The following is a 12917-nucleotide window of genomic DNA, read 5'->3' as shown; positions in this document are numbered from 1 at the left end:
TTTTCATGAAGACAATGTTATTTTAATGCAATTGACTGCAATGTGCCTGTACAATTAAAGTTCGCTCCAAACTTGGATAGGTGGAAACACTGAACATTTACTTTATTCAAATATTTGTTTTGTTTTGAGGAACTTTTATTGTCCATTGCCATTTTAATAAGGATGAACTGGTGTGTTTATGTATAAAGTTCATGAAATTGTCCAAATGCATTGATCTATACAGTGAACCGGAAATTAGACCGATATTCAATTCGTCACAATATTTGCGGTCCAATCAGCGACGTCGAAACCGTGAGATCGCCGTTCGACCAGACTCCATGGCAACTAGTTCGTTGATACCTGTATCCTAGCAACAGCATTGATCGTACAAGCGAGCCCAGGCCTTGCTGAGACAGGCTGCCTTTAACCACAGAACCCGGCGGGTAAGTGGTGATTATTCTAAAGCGGCAAGGATTGGCGATATTATTGTTTAATTAAATCAGTCCCCGTGTCACTAACTACCTGCCGAGACATGCAGAGAGTGTGGGACAGGCGAGCGGCAGGTTTCAGCGGAGAGAGCAAATATGCCCAGTTGGAAAGAGAGGCCCTTTCAATCTCATACAGGGAAACCAAACTTAATCTTCGGAGATATGTATAGGCATATGGGCTGCTTACTGCTTGGGGTAATTCAAAATTTTGTTTTTGTTTTCTATATTCTAAGGAGACACTTATGAGTTGCCCAAGTGTCATCAAACAAAACCCAAAAAATGCCCTCTTTTTAGAGGGGTCCAACTAATAAGGGATTAAACCATAAAACAAAGGAAACATAAAATTATAAATAATAATATTCTCCAGTAGTGTTGTTTATGGGTAGTCTGAGACCTGGAACAGGGGTATGATGTTTAGCATTGTTTCATTCCAAGCTGGGCAATAACAATTAGTGGGATCCAGGGAAGTGAATTACATAGAATTACATAGAATGTACAGCACTGAAATATGCCATGCCGGTGTTTATGCTTCACACAAGCCTCCTCCCAATCCTCTTCATCTAACCCTATCAGCATGACCCTCTATTTTCTCCCTCACGCGTTTGTCTGGCTTCCTTTTTGTAATGTCTGTGAGCTCCACACTGTGGACTCCTGTGGCACTGCAGCCAGTGCTGCTCATAATAGAGACCAGGTCATCTGACTGGTGACTTCTGGAAGATTCTGCCATCTTAAGGCTGTATGTGCTGTGAACTCCCTGAAAATATCACACCTTTAAATGCAGTTCTGCTGAAAAGATAAAATTGTAACACTGTAATATTTCTCCACGTAATGTGAAGACCATGAATGAAAATTCTAGAGATGTGTGCAGTATACACGGCTTTCATCCATCATTTTGTATAATGCACATCTGCAAAGATCCATCGTCATGTAGTGCACACTCTCAGGTCCATCAATGACCCGGAATCTGTGGTCAGCGGCGAATCAAAGGCATTTTCCGCACGCTCCGAAGTAAGTTTCGCACAAAGATCTTGCGATCGCTGTGTCGAGAAGTTCGGTTTTGCGATGTGTAATTCAAATGAACCGAGTATAGTGGGAATCCCTTAGTGCAAGCTGTTGTTGTGTCAGCAGCTGTCTAAGTAGCCAATCAAAATGCAGAATTCTCACAGACTGACAAGGAAGTGAGTAAGCTCTTAAAATTTTAACTTAAAAAAAGTGTTAGAGCAAAACAAAGTTCGGGGCTCTCACATGGCAAACCTGAAATAAAGATGAACAAACTTAAAAAAAATAACATTTTAACTTTTAATAAAATGGATAAATTTGACACTCCACAAAATTAAAATTAGTTTTTCAGACCATAACCTTTGCTTAGCAGTCAATACACTGTTAAAACCCCAGTTACACCTAATCCCTTTGGGTCTAACATTTAATGGGGAACTTAACAGCCGTGTTACTACTAGGGGGATCAAGGGGATGGTGAGAAATCAGGAATGGGGTACTGAAGTTGCATGTTCAGCCATGAACTCATTGAATGGTGGTGCAGGCTCGAATGGCCTACTCCTGCACCTATTTTCTATGTTTCTATGTTACTGCAGAAGAGCTGACATTTTCATTAATTTCCCTGATTTGAGAGATTTCACTGATTGTTGGCTCTGTGTGTGTGTGGGGAGTGGGGGCGGGGGGGGGGGGGGGAGGATGAGGAGGGGATGGTGCACAGTGCAGCCTGTGGTGGAGCAGAGAATGAGAGAGCGCAAGCTGTAACTTCAGGATTAGGCTGCGCATGCGCTAAATCCAGAAGTTGCAGTCATTTTCAAAGACAGAATGATGGTGAACGCTGCCAGTTCACCGTCATCAAGACCGCAAATTCCAGGCCATTGTGTATAATGCACACGTACTCTCAGGTACATCATTGTGTATAGTGCACACGTACTCTCGGGTCCATCATTGTGTATAATACACACGTACTCTCAGGTACATCATTGTGTATAGTGCACACGTACTCTCAGGTCCATCATTGTGTATAATGCACACGTACTCTCAAGTACATCATTGTGTATAGTGCACACATACTCTCAGGTACATCATTGTATATAATGCACACGTACTCTCAGGTCCATCATTGTGTATAAAACACATGTACTCTCAGGTCCATCATTGTGTACAGTACACACGTACCCTCAGGTCCATTGTGTCTATAATGCACACGTACTCTCAGGTACATCGTTGTGTATAATGCACACGTACTCTCAAGTACATCGTTGTCTATAATGCACACGTACTCTCAGGTCCATCTTTTCTATAATGCACATGTACTCTCAAGTACATAATTGTGTACAGTGCACACGTACTCTCAGGTCCATTATTGTGTATAATGCACATGTACTCTCTGGTCCATCATTGTGTATAGTGCACACATACTCTCAGGTACATCATTGTGTACAGTGTACACGTACTCTCTGGTCCATTGTTGTGTATAATGCACACATAAACTCTGGTCCATTAATTACTAACACAAACCCACTAACAAGATAAAGTAACAGCAGACCATTCCAAAGCCTCGGGGGTCAAGATGCTTTGTTTGGACAGCTGGGAGCCCTATATTCTTGGATGGTTATCGTCCTGCTCAACAGTCTCTAAACAAAGTTACTGAGACATCCACACTGGTAGAGTTTGTTTTTACCCAATGTGGAGTGCATGTTCCTCCCTCATAGCATACACACCATAAAGCTCAGAGAGATTAGGTACCCAACTCATCGAAGAGACGCTGCTTACACTCCGCTGGGGAACGTAGTCACTGGCTGGTCTTTAGTCAGAGGTGGGTTTGAACCGTGAACAACCACATCACAGAATGGACACAAGCCATATTCTATCTAATGGTGCTTCCACCAGTTGGAATTGGAGAGCTTCCACAGCTACTGCTTTCCTCTTTGCAACCCAATCAGAGTAAACACCAAACATTGATATAAGAACATATGTTCTCATACTGGACCTCCAATTAATATCTTCCAGTCGCTATCACCCCAAGACTTAAGAATTTCCTAATCAGGTGTCAGGTTTCAACGTGTTGGAAGGTCCTAAGCAGTAAAACTTGCAGTACATTTCCAGCCACTTTGATATTTTAAATGTCCAAATTCAAACCGATGTACTAGGTTTACTCATTACCAACTGCTTTAGCAAAGAGATGTCCACCTCCACATCCTTCACCCCTTCTCTCCCTGCACCCTCCCTCCTGGTGGTCATTTGCAAGTGACTGTAGGGTACAATCCTACCTCCCTGCAACCATGTCGCCTTCTCAGCACAAATCCACGTCCGAGCATGTTCATTGATCTTACACATAGACTGAAAAAAAGGCTCCTGTTGTATGCTTATGAATTCTGAATGAGACCTGTTTGGAAATTTGCCATACACCACAACCTGCCTTTGAAGAGAGATGAGAAAGAAGAAAGCAAACTTTACTACTTCTCAGCATGGTGCCAAGGGTCAGTGTTTAGGCTGAAGTTTGCATCCACATGGCGGTATCAATATGAATCAGCAATGGAAAAGACTGCCCTCATATCTTCCAAATCAGTAAAGAAGCTATCTTGCAACCATAGCAGAGCAAAGTATGGGGAGAAGAGACAAATGTAGGGAACCAAGCAGAGCAGCACAATGGCCCGGATTTTGCGGTTGTAAGGACGGTAAAATTCGCCGCCATTACTCTGTGAAACGGAAAACAACTTCTGGCGTCCGCACATGCGCAGTTAAACACAGAAATCCAGATGTTGCTGTCAGTGATTCCCTGTACCTCCAAAGGGTGCGCTGTTAAAGTCCCTGCAGACATAAATCTTTAGAAATCACTTGATTTGACATAAACATCCATTTTTTGCACTCTTATCTCGTTGTAAAAACCCTCGAAAAATGTAAACCTTGTTGATTGAGGTGTAACTGAGCTTTTAAATGTCTAACTTATAACTACTGCTGAACAACTTCTCTGGCCATGAAAAATTTCTCCATTATGATAAAAATTCCACAGGTTTTTAATATCATTAAAAAAATTTTCAAGTTTGTTTATGATACTTCAGCTTCTACTTTAATCCCATGTGCATGTCCCAATCTTTATTTTGTTCTAGTAAAATGATTCAAAAGTGAATTTTACTTCCTGGTTTGCTGTCTGTGAGAATTCCTCAGTGTGATTGGCTGCTTAGCCTGCTTGATGACATCACTGTAGCTGGATGCTGGAATTCCCCTATAGGTGGCGGCAGAATTAAATTAACCGGAAAACTTGAAATCCATGCCACAGAGTTTACTAGATCTTTGTGGGTAGCTTTCTTTGAGCTCAGCAGCGAATGCCGTTACTTCTCCATTGACTGCAAAATCTGGATCAATATGTTTTGGGTAGCGAGCATGCTGACAAGTTAAATACTTGAAGGGGAAAAAATTGCAGGGTTATGGCGATTGAGCAGGGCAGTGGGGCTAATTGGATAGCTCCTTCATAGAGCCAGCACAGGCATTATGGGCCGAAAGGCCGCCTTCTGTGCTGTATCATTCTATGATTCAAGGACACGGAGGGTTGGAGGTGCTGGCAAATAATAAGTACAGTGTGTAGAGGGCCATCAATCAAAGCATAGTGGTACGGGGCTGCATAGGGGAGCAGAAATGGGTATAGAATTCTGAAATCAAAGCACTTTTAATAGCCTGTTTAATAGCACCAAATTGACCCCCAAACTATAGTGCTTTTAAAAAGCAAATTGCCAGTTTCCTATCCTAGTTCGGGGAAATGAGCAAAGAGAAAGCATAGGGGGTTTTACTATGTTAAAGCATCCCTTTCTGCCAATAAATGTGTTAAGGTATTTTTACAAGTGGTTTTGTATAGGTGTGAAAATTGCTGAGTAACCAAATCAGTTATGTTTCAGTCTTTTTCACCTCATCAGGTGCTAGGAAATCGAGCACTGTGTAAAAATCATATTATCAGGTGTTAATGCTCAAGCTTTGTGATGCTTATAACTTAACCACGTTATTAATGACGCACAAACCCTCCTTTTTCCTCAACCGAGGATTCCCCTCCATCGTGGTGAACATGGCCCTCTACCATGTCCGTTCTATTTCCCGCACTTCTGCTCTCACACCTTCCCCTTCCTCCCAGAACCACGACAGGGTTTATTTCCCTTGTCCTCACCTTTCACCCCACCAGCCTCCACGTTCCAACGGTTCATCCTCTGCCATTTCCGCCATCTCCAGCGTGATTCCACCATCAATCACATCTTCCCCTCCCCTCTCAGCATTCCGAAGGGACTGCTCCCTCCCCGACACCCTGGTCCACTCCTCAATCACCCCCAGCACCCCCTCCCCTTCCCACGGCACCTTCCCGTGCAAGCGCAGGAGATGCAACACCTGCACTTTTACCTCCTCCCTTCCCACCGTTCAGGGCCTCAAACATTCCTTCCAGGTGAAACAGTGATTTACTTGTACTTCTTTCAATTTAGTATACTGTATTCACTGTTCATGATGTGGTCTCCTCTGTATTGGGGAGACCAAACGCAGATTGGGTGACCGCTTTGCTGAACACCTTCATTCAGTTCGTAAGCATGACCCCGAACTTCCGGTCGCCTGTCACTTTAATTTTCCGCTCCACTCCCACTCTGACTTCTCCATCCTTGGCCTCCTACACTGTTCCAATGGAGCTCAACGCAAGCTCGAGGAACAGCACCTCATCTTTCGTTTAGGCACTTTACAGCCTTCTGGACTCAACATCAAGATCAACAATTTCAGACCATTTTTGGTCTGCCCATATTTCTTTTTCCTTTCCTCCCTTTTTTATTGGATGCGTCTACTTGTACTAACTGAAATGCAGCCGTTTCTCTGATTGGCTCTCCAGACCTATTGCTGATAGGTCCCCTTGGAGAATAAGCCACACCCTGAAGTTCCTCTGGAATGTGTAACTGGAACCGCCTAGCCCAAGTTCTGAGTGAATTTCCAATTTGAAATTCAATCCATTTTGATTTCAGAAGCCACAGAGGATAGATCTCCCCAAAAGCCACCATTCCAGCCGAAGTCCCTTACACCTGAGCAAGTGCATCCCTCCGCCAGCTGAAGACCCTTACCCCAGCACGTGTGCTGCCTCCCACAGCCTAAGTCGCTTAACCCAGCGTAAGTGCTTCCCTCCCTCAGCTGAAGTCCATTACCTCAGTGTAAGTGCATCCCTCTGCCAGTTGCAGACCCTTACCCAAGCGCAAGACCTTACCCCACCGCCCCCCCCCCCCCGTAGATGGGGCATTGTGTGCAGATTATTAACATGTTTATTGAGTATGAAGTGACTAGTGACTGTGTCGTGACTTCTGGATTTCATCCACCCCAATGATGTCCCTTGTAACACACGCACCGAGCTTGCACGCACCAGGGGGTAGTAAGACCGTGATCCGTCTTCTCGGAGTTCCCTCTCTCCCCACCTGTGTTGCTCTCTCTCCCCCCTCAAGCTCTCTCTCTCTCTGCCCCCCAAAGCGATCTCTGATAAAAACATAAGAAATAAGAACAGGAGTAGGCCATACGGCCCCTCGAGTCTACTCCACCATTCAATAAGATCATAGCTGATCTGATCATGGACTCAACTCCACTTCCCTGTCCGCTCCCCATAACCCCTTATCCCCGTATCGTTTAAGAAACTGTCTATTTCTGTCTTAAATTTATTCAATGTCCCAGCTTCCACAGCTCTCTGAGGCAGTGAATTCCACAGATTTACAACCCTCTGAGAGAAGAAATTTCTCCTCATCTCAGTTCTAAATGAGCGGCCCCTTATTCTAAGATCATGCCCTCTAGTTTAAAGTCTCCCCCACCAGTGGAAACATCCTCTCTGCATCCACCTTGTCAAGCCCCCTCATAATCTTATACGTTTCAATAAGATCACCTTTCATTCTTCTGAATTCCAAAGAGTAGAGGCCCAACCTACTCAACCTTTCCTCATAAGTCAAACCCCTCATCTCCGGAATCAACCTAGTGAACCTTCTCTGAACTGCCTCCAAAGCAAGTATATCCTTTCGTAAATATGGAAACCAAAACTGCACGCAATATTCCAGGTGTGGCCTCACCAATACCTTATATAGCTGTAGCAAGACTTCCTTGCTTTTATACTCCATCCCCTTTGCAATAAAGGCCAAGATTCCATTGGCCTTCCTGATCACTTGCTGTACCTGCATACTATCCTTTTGTGTTTCATGCACAAGTAGCCCCAGGTCCCGCTGCAGTGCGGCACTTTGCAAACTTTCTCCATTTAAATAATAACTTGCTCTTTGATTTTTTTCTGCCAAAGTGCATGACCTCACACTTTCCAACATTGTACTCCATCTGCCAAATTTTGCCTACTCAGCCTGTCTATGTCCTTTTGCAGATTTTTTGTGTCCTCCTCACACATTGCTTTTCCTTCCATCTTTGTATCGTCAGCATACTTGCCTACGTTACATTCAGTCCCTTCTTCCAAGTTGCTAATATAGATTGTAAATAGTTGGGGTCCCAGCACACACCCCACTAGTTTCTGGTTGCCAATCAGAGAATGAACCATTTATCCCGACTCTCTGTTCTCTGTTAGTTAGCCAATCCTCTATCCATGCTAATATATTATCCCCAACCCTGTGAACTTTTATCTTGTGCAGTAACCTTTAATGTGGCACCTTGTCAAATGCTTTCTGGAATTCCAAATACACCATATCCACTGGTCCCCCTTTATCCACCCTGTTCGTTACATCCTCAAAGAACTCCAGTAAATTTGCCAAACATGACTTCTGTTGTGTATCTGTAAAGCATGCACTCCCATGTTCTGCCACCAGGGAGCGCATCCCCTGAAGTCCCAAGGGATCCCATCATCCCTTGGGAGCACTGTATATAAGCCGGCCCCTAAGCACTCTGGAGTGTCTTAATAAAGACTGTTACTTTAACCTCCCTGTGTGCAGTCTCATCTGTGTTAGGAACACAACAACTGGCGACGAGTACACAAATCCAACGCAAAGATGCAGCAAACTGTGGGCACCCTGGAGAAGTTCTTGGAGGGTGAGGACTGGGAAGCCTATGTCAAACGGTTAGACCAGTACTTTGTAGCCAACGAGCTGGACGGAGAAGGAAGTGCTGCAAAAAGGAGAACAGTCCTCCTCACGGTCTGCGGGACACCGACCTACAGCCCCATGAAGAATCTTCTGGCTCCGGTGAAACCCACAGATAAGTCGTATGAGGAGCTGTGTACACTGGTTCGGGAGCATCTTAACCCGAGGGAGAGTGTGCTGATGGCGAGGTATCGGTTCTATACGTACCAGCGATCTGAAGGTCAGGAAGTGGCGAGCTGCGTCGCCGAGCTAAGGCGACTTGCAGGACAATGTGAGTTTGATGGCTACCTGGAGCAAATGCTCAGAGACTTTTTGTACTGGGCATTGGCCATGAGACCAACCTATGAAAACTTTTGACTGTAGAGACGCCGACCCTCAGCAAGGCCATTGCGATAGCACAGGCGTTTATGTCCACCAGTGATAACACCAAACAAATATCTCAGCACACAAGTGCTAGCAATGTTCATAAATTAACTGGAACTGTGTTTGTGAGCAGAAATGTACAAGGCAGAACCCACGAGTCTGCAACCTCAGGTGACCCAGATGACTCAAGAGTCTGCAACAAAGGATGAATGAAAGGCAATTCACACCTTGTTGGCATTGTGGAGGCTTCCATTCAGCCTGTTCATGCCGCTTCAAAGGGTATGTTTGCAAGAGCTGTGGAACAATGGGGCACCTCCAACGAGCTTGCAGTCGAGCTGCAAGCTCTGCAAAACCTGCTAACCACCACGTGGCAGAGGATGATCGGTCCATGGTGGATCAAAGCAATTTTGAGCCTGAGAGAGAGGAGGCAGATGCTGAAGTACACAGTGTGCACACATTTTCGATGAAATGTTCACCTATAATGCGAATCGTAAAATTGAATGGCTTACCCATAGCCATGGAACTGGACACTGGCGCTAGCCAATCCATCATGAGTAAAAAGATGTTTGAGAGACTGTGGTGCAACAAGGCACTCAGACCAGCCCTGAGCCCCATCCACATGAAACTGAGAACGTACACCAAAGAGCTTATCACTGTCCTGGGCAGCGCCATGGTCAAGGTCACCTACGAGGGCACGGTGCATGAACTGCCACTCTGGATTGATCCTGGCGATGGCCCCACACTGCTTGGAAGGAGCTGGCTGGGCAAAATCCGCTGGAACTGGGATGACATCCAAGCGCAATCACATGTCGATGAGGCCTCATGTAGCTAGGTTCTTAACAAATTTCCTTCCCTTTTTGAGCCAGGCTCAAAACTTTTCCGTGCGAAGGTGCGGATCCACTTGGTCCCAGGGGAACGACCCATTCACCACAAGGCGCGAGCGGTACCTCACATGATAAGGGAGAGAGTGGAAATCGAGCTGGACAGGCTGCAATGCGAGGGCATCATCTCCCCAGTGGAATTCAGCGAGTGGGCCAGCCCGATTGTTCCAGTACTCAAAAGTGATGGCACGGTCAGGATTTGCGGCAATTATAAAGTAACTATTAATCGTTTCTCGCTACAGGACCAAAACCCACAACCTAAGGCAGACGACCTATTTGCGACGCTGGCAAGAGGCAAGACATTCACCAAGCTTGAATTGACTTCTGCCTACATGACGCAGGAGCTGGAGGAGTCTTCGAAGGGCCTCACCTGCATCAACATGCACAAGGGACTGTTCATCTACAATAAATGCCCATTTGGAATTCGGTCGGCTGCAGCGATCTTCCAGAGAAACATGGAGAGCCTACTCAAGTCGGTACCACGCACGGTGGTTTTTCAGGACGACATATTGGTCACGGGTCGGGACACCGTCGAGCACTTACAAAACCTGGAGGAGGTCCTCCAGCGACTGGATCGCGTAGGGCTATGGCTGAAGAGGTTGAAATGCGTCTTCATGGTAACAGAAGTGGAGTTTTTGGGGAGAAAGATCGCGGTGGACGGCATTCGGCTCACAGACGCCAAGACAGAGGCTATCAGGAACGCGCCTAGGCAACAGAACATCACGGAACTGCGGTCGTTCCTGGGACTCCTCATCTATTTTGATAACTTCCTACCGGGGTTAAACACCCTCTTAGAGCCCCTACATTTGTTATTGCGTAAAGGTGAGAACTGGGTATGGGGAAAAAAAACAAGTAATTGCTTTTGAGAAAGCCAGAAACATTTTATGCTCCAACAAGCTGCTTGTATTGTATAACCTGTGTAAAAGACTCGTGCTAGCATGTGATGCGTCATCGTACGGAGTCGGGTGTGTATTACAACAAGCTAACGTTGCAGGGAAGTTGCTTCCAGGAGCTTGTCTAAGGCCGAGAGGGCCTACAGCATGATTGAGAAAGAGGCATTAGCGTGTGTGTTCGGGGTAAAGAAAATGCATCAGTACCTGTTTGGCCTCAACTTTGAGCTGGAAACTGATCACAAGCCTCTCATATCCCTGTTTGCTGAAAACAAGGGGATAAATACTAATGCCTCAGCCCGCATACAAAGATGGGCACTCGCACTATCAGCGTATAACTATGCCATCCGCCACAGGCCAGGCACTGAGAACTGTGCGGATGCTCTCAGTTGGCTACCATTGCCCACCACGGGGGTGGAAATGGCGCAGCCTGCAAACTTGTTGATGGTGGCGCAGCCGGCAGACTTGTTGATGGTCATGGAAGCGTTTGAAAATGATAAATCACCTGTCACGGCCCGCCAGATTAGGACTTGGACCAGCCAAGATCCTCTGCTGTCCCTAGTAAAAAAACTGTGTACTGCATGGGAGCTGGGCCAGCATCACCGTTGAAATGCAAGAGCTAATCAAACCATTCCAGCGGTGAAAGGACGAGGTGTCCATTCAGGCAGACTGCCTGCTGTGGGGTAACTGCGTAGTGCTACCCAAAAAGGGCAGGGAAACGTTCATATCGGATCTCCACAACACACACCCAGGTATAATAATGATGAAAGTGATAGCCAGATTCCACGTGTGGTGGCCCGGTATCGACTCTGACTTAGAGTCCTGTGTACAACAATGCAGCATGTGTGACCAGTTGAGCAACGCGCCCAGAGAGGCACCCCTAAGTTTGTGGGCCTGGCCCTCCAGACCATGGTCGAGGATCCATGTCGACTATGCGGGCCTGTTTCTCGGTAAAATGTTCCTGGTGGTGGTGGATGCTTTTTCAAAATGGATTGAATGTAAAATAATGTCGGGAAGCACCGCCATCGCCACCATTGAGGGCCATGTTTGCTACCCATGGCCTGCCTGACATATTGGTCAATGACAATGGGCCATGTTTTACCAGTGCCGAATTTAAAGAATTCGTGACCCGCAATGGGATCAAACATGTCACCTCGGCCCCGTTTAAACCAGCCTCCAATGGACAGGCAGAGTGGGCAGTACAAACAATCAAAAGAGCCTCAAACGAGTTTCAGTAGGCTCACTCCAAACCTGCCTGTCTTGAGTACTGCTCAGCTACCGCACGAGACCCCACTCGCTCACTGGGGTGCCCCTGGCTGAGCTACTCATGAAAAGGACACTTAAAACCAGACTCTCGCTGGTTCACCCCAACCTGCATGATCAGGTAGAGAGCAGGTGGCAACAACAAAATGTAAACGATGGTCATGCCACTGTGTCACGGGAAATTGATCTGAATTACCCTGTGTATGTGCTAAACTATGGACATGGTTCCAAGTGGATCACGGGCACGTTGGTAGCTAAAGAAGGGAGTAGGGTGTTTGTAGTCAAACGAGACAATGGACAATTTTGCAGAATGCACCTCACCTGGACCAAACGAGGCTGCGGTTCACAGACTGCCCTGAACAACCCACAGCAGACACCACCTTTTTCGAACCCACGACACACACCCAAAGGATCAACGACACCACCCTGGACCAGGAAATCAAACCCATCACGCCCAACAGCCCAGCAAGGCCAGGCTCACCCAGCAGCCCTGCAGGGCCAACAACACGCCAGCCCAACGAGGGCACAGCCAACACACCAGAACATACATTTGTACCGAGGCGGTCCACCAGGGAAAGAAAGGCTCCCGACCGCCTCACCTTGTAAATAGTTTTCACTTTGACTTTGGGGGGGGAGTGATGTTGTGTATCTGTAAAGCATGCACTCCCATGTTCCGCCACCAGGGAGCGCATCCCCTGAAGTCCCAAGGGATCCCAGCATCCCTTGGGAGCAATGTATGTAAGCCGGCCCCTAAGGTCTGTTAAGCACTCTGGAGTGTCTTAATAAAGACTGAGGTCACTGTTACTTTAACCTCCCTGCGTGCAGTCTCATCTGTGTTAGGAACACAACAACTTCCCCTTCATAAATTCATGCTGACTCTGCCTGACCGAATTTTGCTTTTCCGAATGTCCTGCTACTGCTTCTTTAATAATGGACTCCAACGTTTTCCCTACCATAGATGTTAGGCTATGGTTTCCTGCTTTTTGTCTG

General features: G+C 46.4%; 1 protein-coding gene across 5 annotated transcripts in view; it reads left to right on the top strand.

Annotated features, from left to right (window-relative positions):
- The first annotated feature begins 342 nt into the window (after positions 1-342).
- cfap251 (cilia and flagella associated protein 251) overlaps positions 343-12917 on the top strand; it is a 141414-nt gene continuing 128839 nt past the window's right edge. For 3 of the 5 annotated variants that reach the window (XM_070886345.1, XM_070886346.1, XM_070886341.1), the window contains exon 1: positions 343-422. The gene's annotated coding sequence lies outside the window, so the exon portion shown is untranslated. Of the gene's footprint in view, positions 423-583; positions 663-1426; positions 1476-12917 lie in introns of those variants that run through there. The other 2 variants (XM_070886342.1, XM_070886344.1) reach the window with 2 other exon arrangements.

The sequence above is a fragment of the Pristiophorus japonicus genome, chromosome 8, assembly GCF_044704955.1.
Source record: "Pristiophorus japonicus isolate sPriJap1 chromosome 8, sPriJap1.hap1, whole genome shotgun sequence".
NCBI classification, from domain to species: Eukaryota; Metazoa; Chordata; class Chondrichthyes; family Pristiophoridae; genus Pristiophorus; species Pristiophorus japonicus.
The sequence above is the reverse complement of the archived record's forward strand: the minus strand, read 5'-3'. Positions and strand labels throughout refer to the sequence as shown.